The 15,203-nt window shown below is 37.4% G+C and overlaps 1 protein-coding gene across 3 annotated transcripts in view; it reads right to left on the bottom strand.

The window, feature by feature from the left end:
- SEMA5A (semaphorin 5A) overlaps positions 1–15,203 on the bottom strand; it is a 314,328-nt gene that overhangs the window by 225,311 nt on the left and 73,814 nt on the right. For all 3 annotated transcript variants that reach the window (XM_042869442.1, XM_042869444.1, XM_042869443.1), the window contains exon 2: positions 11,938–12,031. The gene's annotated coding sequence lies outside the window, so the exon portion shown is untranslated. The remainder of the gene's footprint in view (positions 1–11,937; positions 12,032–15,203) is intronic.

Here is a 15,203-nt window from a genome sequence, read left to right as displayed (position 1 = left end):
GTTCCCCAGCATTTTTGGGATCCTCTCAAGACCCAGATCCCAACCATTAGTTTCCTTCCCCTTACAGCCAGTCCATCACTGTGGTCACACAGAGCAGCCTCCCCAACACATTGCTAGGGATGTTCACTGAGCTGGGATTTTCTGTCTGGCAACTAGAAATCAGTCTGAGGAGACAGATGGAGAGATCCTAAGGGATAACACAGACCTTTCTTTAAAAAAAGTAATTTTGTAGGAAAACAAAAAATAGTAATCACTGCTTGAAAATAAAAGTCTAAGCAGTGGAGAAAAATTGGAAGGAGAAACAGAGGAAGTTTAGCAGCCAAAGGGAAAAAATGAGGTGATAGAAATGAACCAGAAGAGGGCAGAAGCAACAGGCAGTGCAAGAAAACGACACAGAGGGGACAACCCGTAGCGATTCACAGATCCATTGACACACCCTTGCTCTTCTTCGCCTTTCTAACTATACTAACATCGCCTGCTCCTTTTTCAGTTGATACTCTTATTGGAAAACTATATGCCTTTTCTTAGAGCCCAAGAGATAGCCAATACTATCAACACAGCATAAAACACATGCTGATCTACAAGAAGAAAGGGGAAAAATCTTACACATAGCTGTACAGTACTCACAGGCACAGTGAGCAATAGCAGTTCAGTAGACAGTCTTTGCCCCAGTATTCGGATGAATTTAAAAATGATAGAGCTTTGCAGAGGGACTGAGCACTGACAAAGGCCACATGTGGGGTGGGATCCTTGCAGCCCAGCTTTGTGTCCAAGCACTCTGCAAAGATCTGAGCATGTACTGCATGACATTCATAGGCTTCATTTTACTAACTTTTATTGCTGTGTGGTACATACAAGTCAGTAGTTGCACATTATTCATAAAATCTAGCAAAAAGTGAATATGTCTGACTGCAAAGCATAGAAAAATGCATTGCATAGCCTTTTTCAGATCACATACTTCAGTGCATAAGCCTTGACTGCAAGATGAAATAGCACCCAGATACCCAGTCCATTGCATTTTTTCTTTATATTCCCTCACTAATCTATTAGGAAGCCCTACAATATGGAAAGATATCTGTCTCCTGGTTACAACTGAGTCAACAAAGGCCTCAGTATCAACAGACTCCTCCAGGCATAAAATGGACCTTCTCATAACTGCCATCCTTCACAAAACACAATATAAAATTAAGCTTCAGAAGTTTTTATTATTTTAGCCAGCAAGGCTGTTAGTGACCCTTATACAAATGCTTTCTAAATATCTCTGACATTTTCCTGAATGATAAAATAAAATACAGACCAAAGAATTTAAAGAAGCATATACTTTCAGAGACCTGGTAATACTGACCCAAAATGATGCTCTATACCTCATTAAACAAAAATTAATTTTGAAAAATCTTATTTAGCCATTAAACTTGAATGCAATAAAAAGATGTCAGTCCACTACGCTGAAAAGTTATTACTAAGAAAAACAAGTGACCAGAAGATTATTTTTAACATTTATTTTTAACTTATTTACTAGAAAACTCAGCCTCAGTTCAAGTCATTGCTTTTCCTTCATTTTAGGCTACATAATTATGTTTATTTCACAAAACTAAACACTTTAGAGAAGGGCAGAACATGCCTTGCTTTAAAGGGAAACACTTCAACAGCAACATTTCTTGAACAGTCTTCAAACTCCTATTCTTCCCAGAAGTGACACAACTGTTAACTTACTCATCATAATAATGTGGTAAAAAGGCATCCACCCTCCCTGTAAGGGAGCCACAGAAAAAGTCAATTGTCAAGTTTCTCTACCGGGAATCAGTGATGTATACTAAACCACAGCTATAACCGCAAGTAAAGCTGTGATTATTATTCTGCATTACCAGTGAACTGATACTTCATTTTATATAAAGTGTCATCACATTAAAAAACCTCTCGCTTGTAATCTGGCCATGTGTCTTGCCTTCTACCATGATCTTTACCAAGATGCAAGTTTGATGCAAGAGACAGTATAGTTTAGGATGCTTTGTCATTCTTCATGACACTGTAAACCATCTTGTGTTGGGAACTCAAAAAATGCAGGTGTAAAACCATGACTTGAGTGAACAAAAATGTTGTAATTGATGACTGGGCAGAATTGCATGCAATGGAGCAGAAGACAATGGACTTAAATAACCATGTGAAAACATTTGGCTAGAATGAGAATATATATTCAGTCAATAGGAGAATAAGGAAGGTAAAGGTTGGAGTTGGGTGAAAATTCACATGTGATCTTGAAGTTTGTGAAAAGTGGCTTTGAAAATATGGTAATAGGAGAGTATTGCAAGTTTAGCTCTTTAATCCTAGATAAACTGGGAAGAGAACACAGATTTGAATAGTGTTTGTTAAATAATTAAGACAGAAGATCATCACATCACATTATCATTGTAGCCATCTGGAAATGTATTTTTGTATCTACAAACTGCAGGAAAAATGTCAATTTGTACATGGATGTAAGCAAAAACAGAAGTGAGACAGTAATAAAGCAACTTCAAATAGTTGTGGTTTTGGGGGGTTCTGTTTGTTGTTTTTTTTTTAGTTTAATATCTAACTGAAAACTATAGAATGTAAAATCTAAAAGTTAATAAATAAATATCTACTGTTTTGTAAATCACTGTACAGAAGTGCTTGATCGTACTCAAAATTATCTTCCCTAAGGGCTAATGTTTCGAAAAGCATTATGTTAAATCACAAATATAAAGGACAAAACTGTACTGTTAAAACAGAACTATCAGAGGATATTCTGCACATTAACACTAGGCAAACTTCCAAAATAAAGATTGTGTTCAAGTAGTTACTACTTAGAAGTACTGCTGGAGAAGCACCGGAACATCATGAAACGACTGCCTCAGTCAAATAATTCAGGCAAATTTATTCTTCTGCTGGGTTTGGTCCTGCATTTTTTTGGTACAATTTCATAAAGCAACGGCTTTTAAAAATTTCAGCAAATTCATGGTGGCCATAGCTTTGACAACTGAGATTCAGTGGAAGGAAAGCACCTGCTGAATCCACTCACTACTGCACACAGGCATTTGCAAATGCATTTCAGATTCCCACCTCCTTGTAAGTCCTCCTAGCCAACTATTTCTCCCCATTAATAACCAACAGTGTCTCTCCTTACATCAACACCTTTAGAAACAGTAAGGTTTATCACACTGATAAAAAGGAAATGGGAAAGTCATACCTCTGATTCCACATCACTGTTAAGGAACACTTCTGTTCCCATCTCCTTATTTATATGTAGTTGCTTTTTAATCAAGACAAGCCCTCAAAACACCTACTCATCTCACCAAGTTTCTGGTTACAACTTCAGTTCTGGGATAGGTAATAGAGATAGTACCCTGAGGAGAACATTTGAGTGAACTAAACCATGTAGTTTCTCTGCAACAATTACAGAAAAAGCCTATGGTAAGCAGGCAACTATCCCGCTTTTCTTGTTTACCACTGCAAAGATAATGATTTAAGTTTTTTTCTGCTTCAGTAAAAGTTTTCCCACACATTTATGTCAATGTCTTATGCAAATTAAAGAAGTTTAATGTTTATTCCAATCCTATGATTAACATAGAAGCAATACTGTTTAAACCAAATCATCTATTTTATTTTTCCATACTATATTTCTTTAGTCAGAGGATAGTGAGGGCACAGCACAGACTGCCAGGAGGAGTAATGGATGCCCCATCCCTAGAGGTGCTCAAGGCCAGGTTGGATGGGGCCTGGACAGCTGAGCTGGTGGGTGGCAGCCCTGCCCACAGCAGACGTTGGAGTTGGATGGAGTAAAGGTCCTTTCCAACCCAAGCCATTCCATGATTCACTAATTCCCATGATACTCTTCCACACCAGATTTTGTATTTAGATCTCTGGTTCAAATGAGAACTGCAGCGGGAAAAACATAAAAATCTCTTATATCACATCCAGTTGTGCTAATATTCAGAATATTTGAAGACATCACGCAAACCTCTTTTTTTAATTAGTAACATTAAATATGTGACTAACAATTCTATCTTTTGAAGATATCTATCAGAAGCATATAAACCCTCATAAAACTACCAGAAACCAAGAACAACCAATTTGAAAGGAAAATATTGGCCCAGTTGTATTTTCCCAAACTATCGTCTATCTTTTGTTAATTTTTCACTATGTCTCCCATGATCAGAGATATATCTTCTACCTCCTGAGAAGAATCAAGTTCATAATTTTTTTCCTAAAATAAATGAGGTGAAATTAAAAGTAATTAATTCCTATAAGATTTTGGCTGTAGACTGGTCTTTTAAGACCAAACCAAAGTAAAACATGAAAGGTAAAGTTCAAAATTAATGCAATGTTTACACTGAAAATCCCACATAAAACTGTCTCATAGATGCTAGGAACATCTCTGAGCACGCCTGAGCTTCCTAGCAATGCAACCTTGTTTACTTTTGCTAGATAGGGCAAGATAGAAAAAAAATCCTTCTAAGGAGAGAAAAAAAAAAAAAGTTTATTTTCTTCCTCCATCACAATTTTTAAAAATTTAAGTTACATTTTGTTTAAAAGTAGTAAAAATTGATACAACAGAAATTACATACTAGCTAGTGAATGCACCTGATGAAGCTGTCAAACAACAAATACAGATAAGTTAAATAACCTCAGGTTACCTGAGGAACATTTCCTGACATATTTGTTCCAATACACAGAAGCCACTTGGGAGTCTCCTTCAGAACACAAACCGTGCTGCTCTGTGCATTTATATCTTTGAAAACATATATATATAAATTACACATATACAACAGCTTTTCTGAGTATCCTTCTTCAAAAGTGTCTTTTTAAAGTTCATTTATATTTCCAAAGTTTTACCTAATTGTTAACAGTGACTATTTTTAGTCATTTGTATTTAAGAGCTTTCAGAAAAAAAAGAAAAAAATCCATTCCACAAAGTTACTTCACAAAGTAACAACGTTGTGAAAATCCAATTTGTCTGGTGACATCTTCCTCAATGGTTTCTCAGCAGCTGACAGTTTCCATCAGTCAAGGACCAAATTACATAAAGCGTCACTGATGTCTTCATCATACCCAAAATCACTTTAGACTTCTGTAGCTTTGGATACATCATTTTTCATTTATCACTTTGGAATCTTATAAGCATACAGTAAGTATGCACAGGCTGCATCTTTTGAAAAACTCTTAGCCTCTTTCTTTTGAGGAATCTAAGATTCAAAGAGTTCAAGACTTTGTCAAAAGTCACCTTGAGCTCACAAACAGAAACGGTAGGATGCTTCCATATTCTCCATGATTTTCTAAAAATAAAAGCTTTTTCCTGCTTTCTTAGACAGTTTTGTGGCATATAAGTTTTTCCTAGCACTCACGCAGGTGCCTAAATGGGATGGTTCCCATATATCCCTATGTTTTATGACACACAGTTCACCCACAGGTTTGAAAAACTAGTTTAAAAACCTTTGAAAGCTCTGTCCCCACTTCACAGTTCTCCAAGGCAAGGCTGGATGACCTTCAGTCAGGAACACCCTTAGCTACTGTTGCTTAAGGCCACCATGATCTGCTTCCAAAAGCCATAAGGTATAACCAGGATCCCTCTTTGTTATGTTCATTAAAACAATGAACCTCCTATAACACAGACCTTCCACTTCACTCTTCCTCTCACCCTCTACTGCAGACCAGCTTCTTTCTTCCCTGCCCTCCATACACCACAGAGGCAATGCAACATCCTGCTTCCCCTAAGCCATCCAGAGCCAAACCATTCCTGAGCTGGCTGCTGGCTAACCCAGGCTATAATACACACCATCATCATAATCTCATACAAGCTGTGCCAGGATCCCTCTCACTCCTCAGCAGCAGGGAGGATAGCACATATTTGAGTTCACTCCTGTATTTTACCCGGAGCTGCAGAGCCACCAACTAATGCACAAACAAGCCAGACCAACCACTTTTCCTCGATTTCTTAGGCATTCATCAAAGATTTGGCATGCTACATTGGATGCAAGTGGTCACTGATAAAGGTGAGTTAAAACACAAGAATAAAAGTCTCTGCATGACTGTAAGTAATGCTGAGTACTCCAGCAAAAATAAAAAAGAATAAATTTACTCCCCTTAGAAATCAAGACATACTGATATTTCTGTCTCTCAACTTTATGAACCACTGCAAGCCTCAGCACCTCTCCTTTCTGATCCAGCCAAAACCTTTTTTGTTGAATATTCACAAGAGGATACTCATTAAGGAAAAAAAAAAAAAAAAGAAAAAAGAAAAAGAAAATGCTCAAATATCTTTCTTGTATTTGTTTTTATTTCTTTCCTCAGAACTCCAGTGGTACTAAGTATGCTTTCTTATTTACTTCTACTCCTTCTGCTCTTCTGTAAGCCTGTTGCAGTTATATTTCTTCTCCCTTCTTTACCAGCTCTCTGCTTTGATGACGTTTGCACATTAATTTACAAAGATGTAATGTTAAAGTTGCTTACAGAACAGTTCCTGCATAAAGCTCTAGAAGGAATACCAAGTCAAGGAAAATGACTGTGAAAACAAGCAAATAACTTGCAAATACCCTGTCAAAGACACAAGGAAATACAAAAGTACAATAAAATATCTCAGGAATAAAGTCCAGCTAAAACCTGCCCTTTGGCTGAAGGTGTGGTGTTAAGGAATGATTCAGACAGAGCAGAAAAGTGACAGTTTACATAGTGATGTAATAAGACGCAAGCATCATAGGCATGCCCCCTCTTTGCTATGAGAATGGTCTATGGAATGGAATTGTTGGAACTCAAAATAAAATGTCTAGAAAGAAAATGTCAAGGATGCAAGATATTTCCACCAAGAGCCTTGTGTAATAATGAGATGCAAAGTTTGACCTAGAAAGGGACTGAGAGGAAAATAGACTGGACACAACAGAGAAAACAAAGACACTTGCTGATATTGTGTGTATTTGGACAGGGAAAAAAATTAGAAATTTAAATCAGTGTTATGAGATGCATAACTCAAAGACAGACATGATTTGAATGCCATTCAGCTTCTCAATGAATAATAACATAAGTTACCTAGTATGGTGCACTTGTTACGCTCTACCTGAGCATGCTTCACCATTGAGGATGTGATTGGCATACTACTCCCAAAAGCATTATTTGAAAGCAAAAACTTCCCCACATCCTTTCTCTTACCAAGCCAATTCTCTCCTCAGTTACACTCCCCCACCATGAGGTAGTAACAGAATGACCTCATGAAGAGCCTGCATTGCTGAAGTGATACACACCTTGATACATTCTATTTCTTAAATTGTTAACATAAGATGTCATTTTATTATTTACTTGTTTAGTCACTACAGCCATATCAAGCTCAACAACTAACCAGTATGACTTGGGATAAACACATTTTCTGCATGGAAAATCCAGTATGGACTTCACAGTCCTTTTCTCTTTAAAGATACGAACCTATGTTTACACTGTAACAAATATACAATAAGATACGAAAGCAAATTGAAACAAGGTTCTCACTGTGCAAAAATCTTTGCATACCTTCAGTGCTCCATAAATAACTCAAGTAGAGGTCATCTCAGCAGGTTAATCATGAGTCATATTGCCACAATATATAGTTTGTACAACTAGGCTGTGTTATCTAGTCCACTGATAAACATGGTTTTCAATTTCCAGGGCTGTCAATCTTACATGTTTTCCAGCAGTGGTTTCCAACATATTCTAGAAAAATGCAAACTGAAGGTGAGTGAAAAGTAAGTTCAGCCACTTTAAATGTTGTCATGCAGAAGGGCTTCCAGAGAAAATGGATTATGCAAAAAATTCTCATGTGCAGTAAAATAATGTAACAGAAACCACAAACAAAAAGAAAGAAAAAAACACTGAATCTGTATCAGCAGAGATACAATGGTCAAACGGTCTCAAATGCTCTCAAAACAGTGCCCTTTTCTACAAATTGTCTTGATATTTTCAACAACCAAGATAAAGGAAAGCAACCCGTGAGGCTTCAGGCAATTGAAAGATTTATGGCATACTTAGAAGTCACATCTCAATTGCAAAAAGAAGCGTGACTGGTGGAGGTACAGTTATGCCAGCACAGAAAAGACAGCCCAAAACAGCCCTTATTGTTCCTTAGATTTTTGTTAAGGGTGAAAATTAAACAGACAGATTAAAATTACACATCAAAGACTATTTCATTTCACATCAGGTATTAGAAATAACTCCTAGCCACCATTAATTCTGGAGACTTGACAGCAGATTTTAGTGGGAAGAGGCTCATTCTCTGTGGCAAGAAGCAAAGAGTCTTTCCATTGGACACAATGACCTCATTCATCCCTGTCTGATCCTCCTTCACCTACTATGCAGAGAGTACGGCCCAATTCATCGGCAACAAAGGTGTTCACAGCTCAGTGGTCTGTAATTATGTTACATATCAGGCACAGAGCTTCTGAAAGAGAATGAAGCTCCTTCATTCCACCCGGAAATTTCTGTTGTTGTTTTGAAGCAATCCACATTACTTGTAATATAAGAAACATCCAACAACTACAACCACAAACAAGCCTTTCATTTTTATGCTTCATTTGTTGCAATGCGCCAAGCATGGTCACAAAGGGAAACCTCCCATTACCACACACACAGCACCACAAGGAAGATACAAGAAGAGGTAAAAGGGACATGAGGAAAGACTTCCCCTTACCTGGATGAGCTCAAAGAATTAGATGATTTGGGAAACATCCGAGTTAAGTAATACTTCTAATTGGTGATGGCCTACACTATATTCCTTTTTTTTTTTTTTGTCTTATACTCTGATTCTCATCCATTTGCTCAAAATCACACCCTTGGTATCCTCTTTTCCTGTGCATTACTTCGTTATTATTTCAAGTATCCTCAGAAAATTTCCCGGAGGAAGTACAGATACTGCTGTAGCAAATTTCTCTTTAGTACTGGCATGGATCCATCCACCTCAAGTCCAAACCACTGACTGAAAAGGAGAGACATTGATTCTTTCACTCCCAGCAGCTGCTTCCTTCTAAGATCCTAAAATCCAGTTTTGTTAATTTTTAATAACTTTCTTCAGTACTTTCTCATACTTATCTCTCATCATTTAATACCTTCAATTAAATCTTATCATTATCCAGTAATCTTCTCCCTTGACCTTCTCTCTTTACCAGCTGCATCAGTTTTGGCTGTTTCAACTGCTACCATTTTGCATCTCTACCACTTTTACCTTTGCCCCATTGACTGTCGTAATAGAACTCCAACATTTTGTCTCTCATATTAATTTGTGTTCACAGAAGTATCTCTGAGTTTAGCACTCTCTTCTCACTCTTTATACCCTCTCTAATCTTTCCATTTTATCTTACTCATCTCTCCCCTCAAATTCCACCACCTCTACCCAGAAGCAAGTTCCACTAGTGCTTATATACCAGTACGAGGGTTTTTTTTTTTTCTATTAACTCTCTTTTTGACAGGCAGTAACGATTGTATAGGGAATGCAGTTAGAAAAGTGAGATTTTTGACGAGGCACTGAACCCTCAATGAAACATTTTGAACATATTAAACTAATCGAATGATGATTTATCAAGTGCCAACATAAGCATTCATTTTACAGTGAGAAAAAGTCCCTACGTTCAGCATAAGACCTCAAATTACATAACAGCTCAGTATTTTTAAAAGCAGTTCTACCAAGAGTTCTATTCTGGGACTGCACCCTGTAACCTTACTATTTACGAAAGAGTGCATCAGAATTGTCACAGTAGACCAGACTGGATGTTTTGCCCACAAGGAATTACCATACTCATTCAGACTAAATATCCAGTCTGACCCACTGGCTTGCCTCCGGAAGCAGCCAAGAGCAGCAGTGAAAAACAGAGCAATTATGCAGAAATATGCTCCTCTGCCCCCAAAACACATACTGCACAGCTTTTTACAATTTTCAGATGATTAACTACCCGGCCTAGAGCTAGCACCTTTGCATGCATTTTTTTTTTCCTCCCTTTTTCAATTTTGTTCAGCAGCTCATTATACCCATGCAGTATGTACACCTTCCTGTTGCAAGGAAACACAGAAATAACCTACACACCGTGATTGCACAGAAAAATTTCTTCCCTTGCTTTGAAAGGACTCCTTGCCTTTTTCAGCTGATAACTCTTCTGATACAAAAATAAGGCACAAGGAGTCTTCATTTCCCACCCACACACCTTACAGCTCTTAAAATTTTATAGATATGTACCATTATTACCATCTGGCCAAAACCTCACTTTCCACTGGGAGGCTCTCACCTAGTCTCCCAGTCATTCTTGCACTGAAGCTGTTCCATGCCTCTGTCACCTCTCTTCATTCTTTATGTCCTTTTTTTCTGAATCCTTTCCTATTTTACTCCCCTCTTACTGAGATTTATAGTAAGGACTTTGAATGACTTTTCAAAACGTAAGTTCAACAATACATCGCAATCTTTTTCATCTGCATTCTTGTTAAGTCCTCCAGAAGACCACAGCATTTTAGTAAGGCTACAAATAATGAAAACAATGGTTGAAAAGGATTTTTGGGAGTCATCCAGTTCAACGTACTACTAAAAGTCACAGTAGATCATATAAGCTATGGCTTTGTCCAGCTGATACTTGCAAACCTCCATGAGGAGCGACCCAAAACCCATCCCATGTAGCTCATAAGGAAATGGATTTTCCCAAAACGTCCAGTGTTCTAATCTGTAACCTAAGCATGCTAACTCTCCCCTCCCACTGCTACATAGTTTGCTACTACTAAGAACATTAGTTCTATCATCTTTGTGGGCACCTCTTCAAGTAACTGAAGGCTAATATCAGCCTGTCTCTTCATTACACTCCTGTTCACAGAAATTAATGCTTTCAATGTATCATTATCATGTTTATCCAGAGTCCTTCCTAACACATCCACTAAACCATTACCTGAGTTAATCCACTCAGTTTAAACAAAAGACTTACCAGTTTAGAAGTTCCTAGATTCCAAATGAATGCTTTCTAAAACGTGACATCAAATTAGGCATCTTCACATCCTCAGCTGCTGAGATGCTTTAAAGCTAGAGGCTGCACATCACACTCTAGCTGGTCTATTTCATTTTTCAGTTCCTTAAAAACTTGGTGAGTTATACGAGAACACACAATTGTTTCCACTTCTCCTACAAATGTTTTGAGTTGAGAGCAGCAGCCCCAACTGAAACCATCCCATAACAAGAGTTCCAAAACAGGAACTATCCCACACAGCTCAGTGGAGAGCACATGCATACACACAATAATTATGTAGTTTTCTGACATGGCTTTTTACTGTACCATTCATTTCCTGCTGTCTCTATGTGTAGGACCCACAAACTCTTAACTGGCTTCCTTCTACTGAATTACTTTGGAAAAAAAAAAAGCACTTATTAATTCAATGTTTACCTTTACAAGGCAGTTTTTGTTTTGTTTCCTGTTCTTTTCGTTCTTTTTCCCTTTTTTTCCTCCTATTTTCCTCCTTTGAACACAGCCTTACCTTTAATAAAGATGTCCTCTTGCTTTTAATAGTCTCTTTTACCTTGTCATTTAGCTATACAGACTCCTTTTTCCTACGTCTTTTTTAAGCCAATGGTAAACATTTGTGCGTAGCCTCCAAAATAGCATCTTGAAATACTGTCTCTGCCACCTACAAAGGTTTTAGTCTTACAGTTACTCTTTCATTTTTTTTTCTTTAAATAAACATTCTTATTTTCAGCTTCTCTTTTCAAAGATGAGCATAATTAAACGGAGGAAGAGAATGAAGGAGAACTGCAGGTTCTGTTTGCCTTGAATTCCTCCCATTTCTATTTTTCCTACTTCCTTTCTTAGTTTAGATATAGAGAAAGTCTACCTTTTCTACAAAGCTGTCTCTCATATTTTTTCCAGATAGCATCTTACAATCTTATCTCTCCATGATATCAGCATCTACTCACTGAACCAAATGCAGTCTCTCACCTACCTTTCAGTCACCATCCCTCTTCAGTCATCTACCGTCTCTATTTTGTGTTTGTGCAGCACCTAGCAGAGGAGTCCTGGGTCTACTTCATAGACTCCTAGGAAATGATTAAAAAAAAAAAAAAAAAAAAGAAATATTAAGTATTGAAGAGACAGCTCATCAGCAATTCTCAGACATTTAAAGCAGTAATAAATCACCTACCTTTCAAGACAAAAGTTAGAAATGAAGCACTGAACTGCAGTGGTGAAGCAAACAATGAGTCAGGAAAAACAGAATTATTATTTTAAGTAATCGGCAGCTTAGCTAACTATAAGAATCAGAAAAGAATACTTGTCAAGGAATTAACCAAATCCCTGAGATTTTGTAAACTAAACTAAAATAAAATAATTTGTTTAGTAGTATTTTAAGAAGAACAAAAAGTTTACCTCTTGTGTGCATGAGAGTGCTGAAGTGGGAGGAATGTTGCATTGCCTCCTACGCTACTGACCTTAACCAGGCCAGGACCAAATAACTGCACTTATACACCATGGACATGCAAATGGCGTTTATTACACGTGAACTCTAGCTTATATACCCTATGTGCTTCGTCTACACCCCTAAAGCACGTGCCACACATCGATCATAGAGCTGGGGAGGTCCTGCCGCATCACATCCCGGGGGGGGGGAGGGGGGGCGGTTCGCAGTCGCCTACTGCAGAGGAAATAAACCCTGTTGTAAAAATCATCCTTGGTGTTTTAAGTACTGATAAACAAGCCCCAAATGCAGGCTGAAATCTGGGCCTAAGTGAAATTCATGACAAAATCTAGGTGGACAAAACTTCACCATTTTTTCACCTTTCCATAAACTAGAAGATTCACAAGAAAAACATGGTTATTGTTTCATATCTCAAAACAGTGCAAAATACACAGGACAGAAGTGATCACAATGCATCTCTCTCTGTTAACCCACCATAAATGCGAAGATAATACACTCTCAACAACTCAACAAAAAGGTACTTCAGAAGTAAGAAACAGTAACAGGCCACCTAATTGAAGCGTTCATTTCTTTGCTTGAATGTGTACAGAACAAATACACCAGCAGAAGTTCACCCTTGAACCTAATCAAAGAACCGAGGCAAGAAGGAATCATTGTTCTGCTGTTTACTCACTTATATAGAAACTAGACTTGATGATTGAAGGTGCTTGCAATTCTTTTTCCCCTTACTTTTTTTAGCCTATCAAAGTCTCCAAGAAGTTTGCTGAATGCATGGGCAATACAGCCTAAAAAGCATTGTATAACAAGGAAATACCACATGTGCAGGATGATCTGGATTCATGGTTACAGTGCCCAAATTTCTCACCAACACCCCGTTCCTGATCATCAAGAACTTGAAATTTTCATTATTTACATATTTGCTTCTAAATTAAGAATGTATATCATACACGCACCCACAGACACCCCTCCATGAGATTCTGTGACTTTCAACTCTGCTTTAGAAGCTACCAACAGGAAATTTGGATACTGTGTCCTCAGTATAGGGAACAACTGAAGCTAAAGATGGAAAGTCATTTTGAATTTCAAAGTCCAAGGTGATAGGCGAAACTTACACATTTAAGAAGACATTGCATCACCGTTTTCTTTGCCTCCCACTTTTCTGAAAGACAAGGACAAATTTAAATCTTGGAAGGGGACCAAGTTCTACTCTCTATATTGCTATGTACCAGAGAATGCTTGAACCTTTCAGCCCAGCTACCTGCCATCCATGCACATTGATGACAAAGTGCTCAAAGACATTCAGCCTGTCAAGTAATTAATTATAACAGTTACCATACAGTAAGCTGTACAGACAACTACAAGCATCCCATCTCTAAGATGCAGTGTGCTCATGATTTATGCATGCACTGGCTACACCAGAATGAGAAGCTGAATTATTACACTTTGAAACATTACAAAGAAGGCTATATACCTCAATTTTTCTAAACAAATCTGACAATACTAGTGCTTTCTATACACACTTAAACTCATCACTGTCTCCCTACAACTCATCTCATGGTTTATATTTCTACATAAAAATCTCAGATTTTATTTTAGCAAAATAAAAGCTTTAGCAACAATATTTTAATCCTTAAGAATTACTTAGACAAAACTGGAAAGTAGAGTTTGAATTCATCCCAGTGAGTTAGAGAAAATACACACATGGAGAATGAAACTATTGAAGTTTGGATTTCTACAGCTTTGTATTTTGTTTCCTTAAAACATTTTAATATAGTAACCATGCTGGGCACTCTCACTGGGCAAGGTACGATACATACTGTGGGTAGGGTAACACCAGCAATTAACTAAAATTAATACCCAAGGTAAGTTCTGAACTAGCCTGAACAGCAGCCTATACCAAACCAACACCTGATAGGAGTAGTAAAATGAAGTCAAAACTAGAAGGCTGATCAGAAAAGAAAAAAAACAATACCACAACAATTCATTTATTTGGGCATATTTAGGAATATTTTATATTACTTTAGCGTCATTTGCTAAAGATGGACCAAAGGTGACAATGCTCTCTGCCTCCCACCTTTTCCCTTCAAAAGGACTTTTGAAACCTCTAGGGAGAGGGTTTATTTCCTCCCACTTCAGCACTCTCATGCACACTAAAAGTAAACTTTTTGTTCTGCTTAAAATTCTACTAAACAAATTAGATCTTTTTCTTCTTCTTTTCTGTTTTTTTTTTTGTTTGTTTGTTTGTTTGTTTTGCTAACAAGCAGCAAGAGAAAAATAATAACAAAGCAGAATACCAAATTGGGGAGGGGTAGGGAAGAAGGTATACAAATATCTGCCCTTCTCTACCCCTCCTCCAAAATGTGCCTGCATTATGCAGATAGATTCCACTTCCAGGAGAGAATGGTTAGAACATCTGCTAAATACAACCCTACGCTCCTTCTACAAAATCAAACAATTCTCCTTATAATGCAGCCCAGATAATATTACCACTTATCTCTCCCTTCTTCCCTTTTCATGCTGAAAAAGTTCTCAGATAAAAAAAGATCTCATTAAATCAGATTATTTGCTGGACTGAAGAACTGGCATGGAAAGATGGCAATTATTAAGCTGAAGTCCAGGCATAAGGATCATGAAATAAATAGGAATATTCTTTTTCTGGTGCTGCATTTTGTTTATAGGTATTCCAATTCACAATACTCTTCTGAGCAAAATAAGGACAAAATAAACATAGGATTTTTTTTCGAGGAAAAAAAACAAAAAAGCAAAAGTGAATGAAACTCAGGTTTCTACAGATG

This window comes from Lagopus leucura, unplaced genomic scaffold (assembly GCF_019238085.1).
Source record: "Lagopus leucura isolate 7727_CA_CO unplaced genomic scaffold, USGS_WTPT01 Super-Scaffold_100002, whole genome shotgun sequence".
In the NCBI taxonomy this organism is placed as follows: domain Eukaryota; kingdom Metazoa; phylum Chordata; class Aves; order Galliformes; family Phasianidae; genus Lagopus; species Lagopus leucura.
Note: the sequence above shows the minus strand (reverse complement) of the source record. Positions and strands in the feature narration are given on the sequence as shown.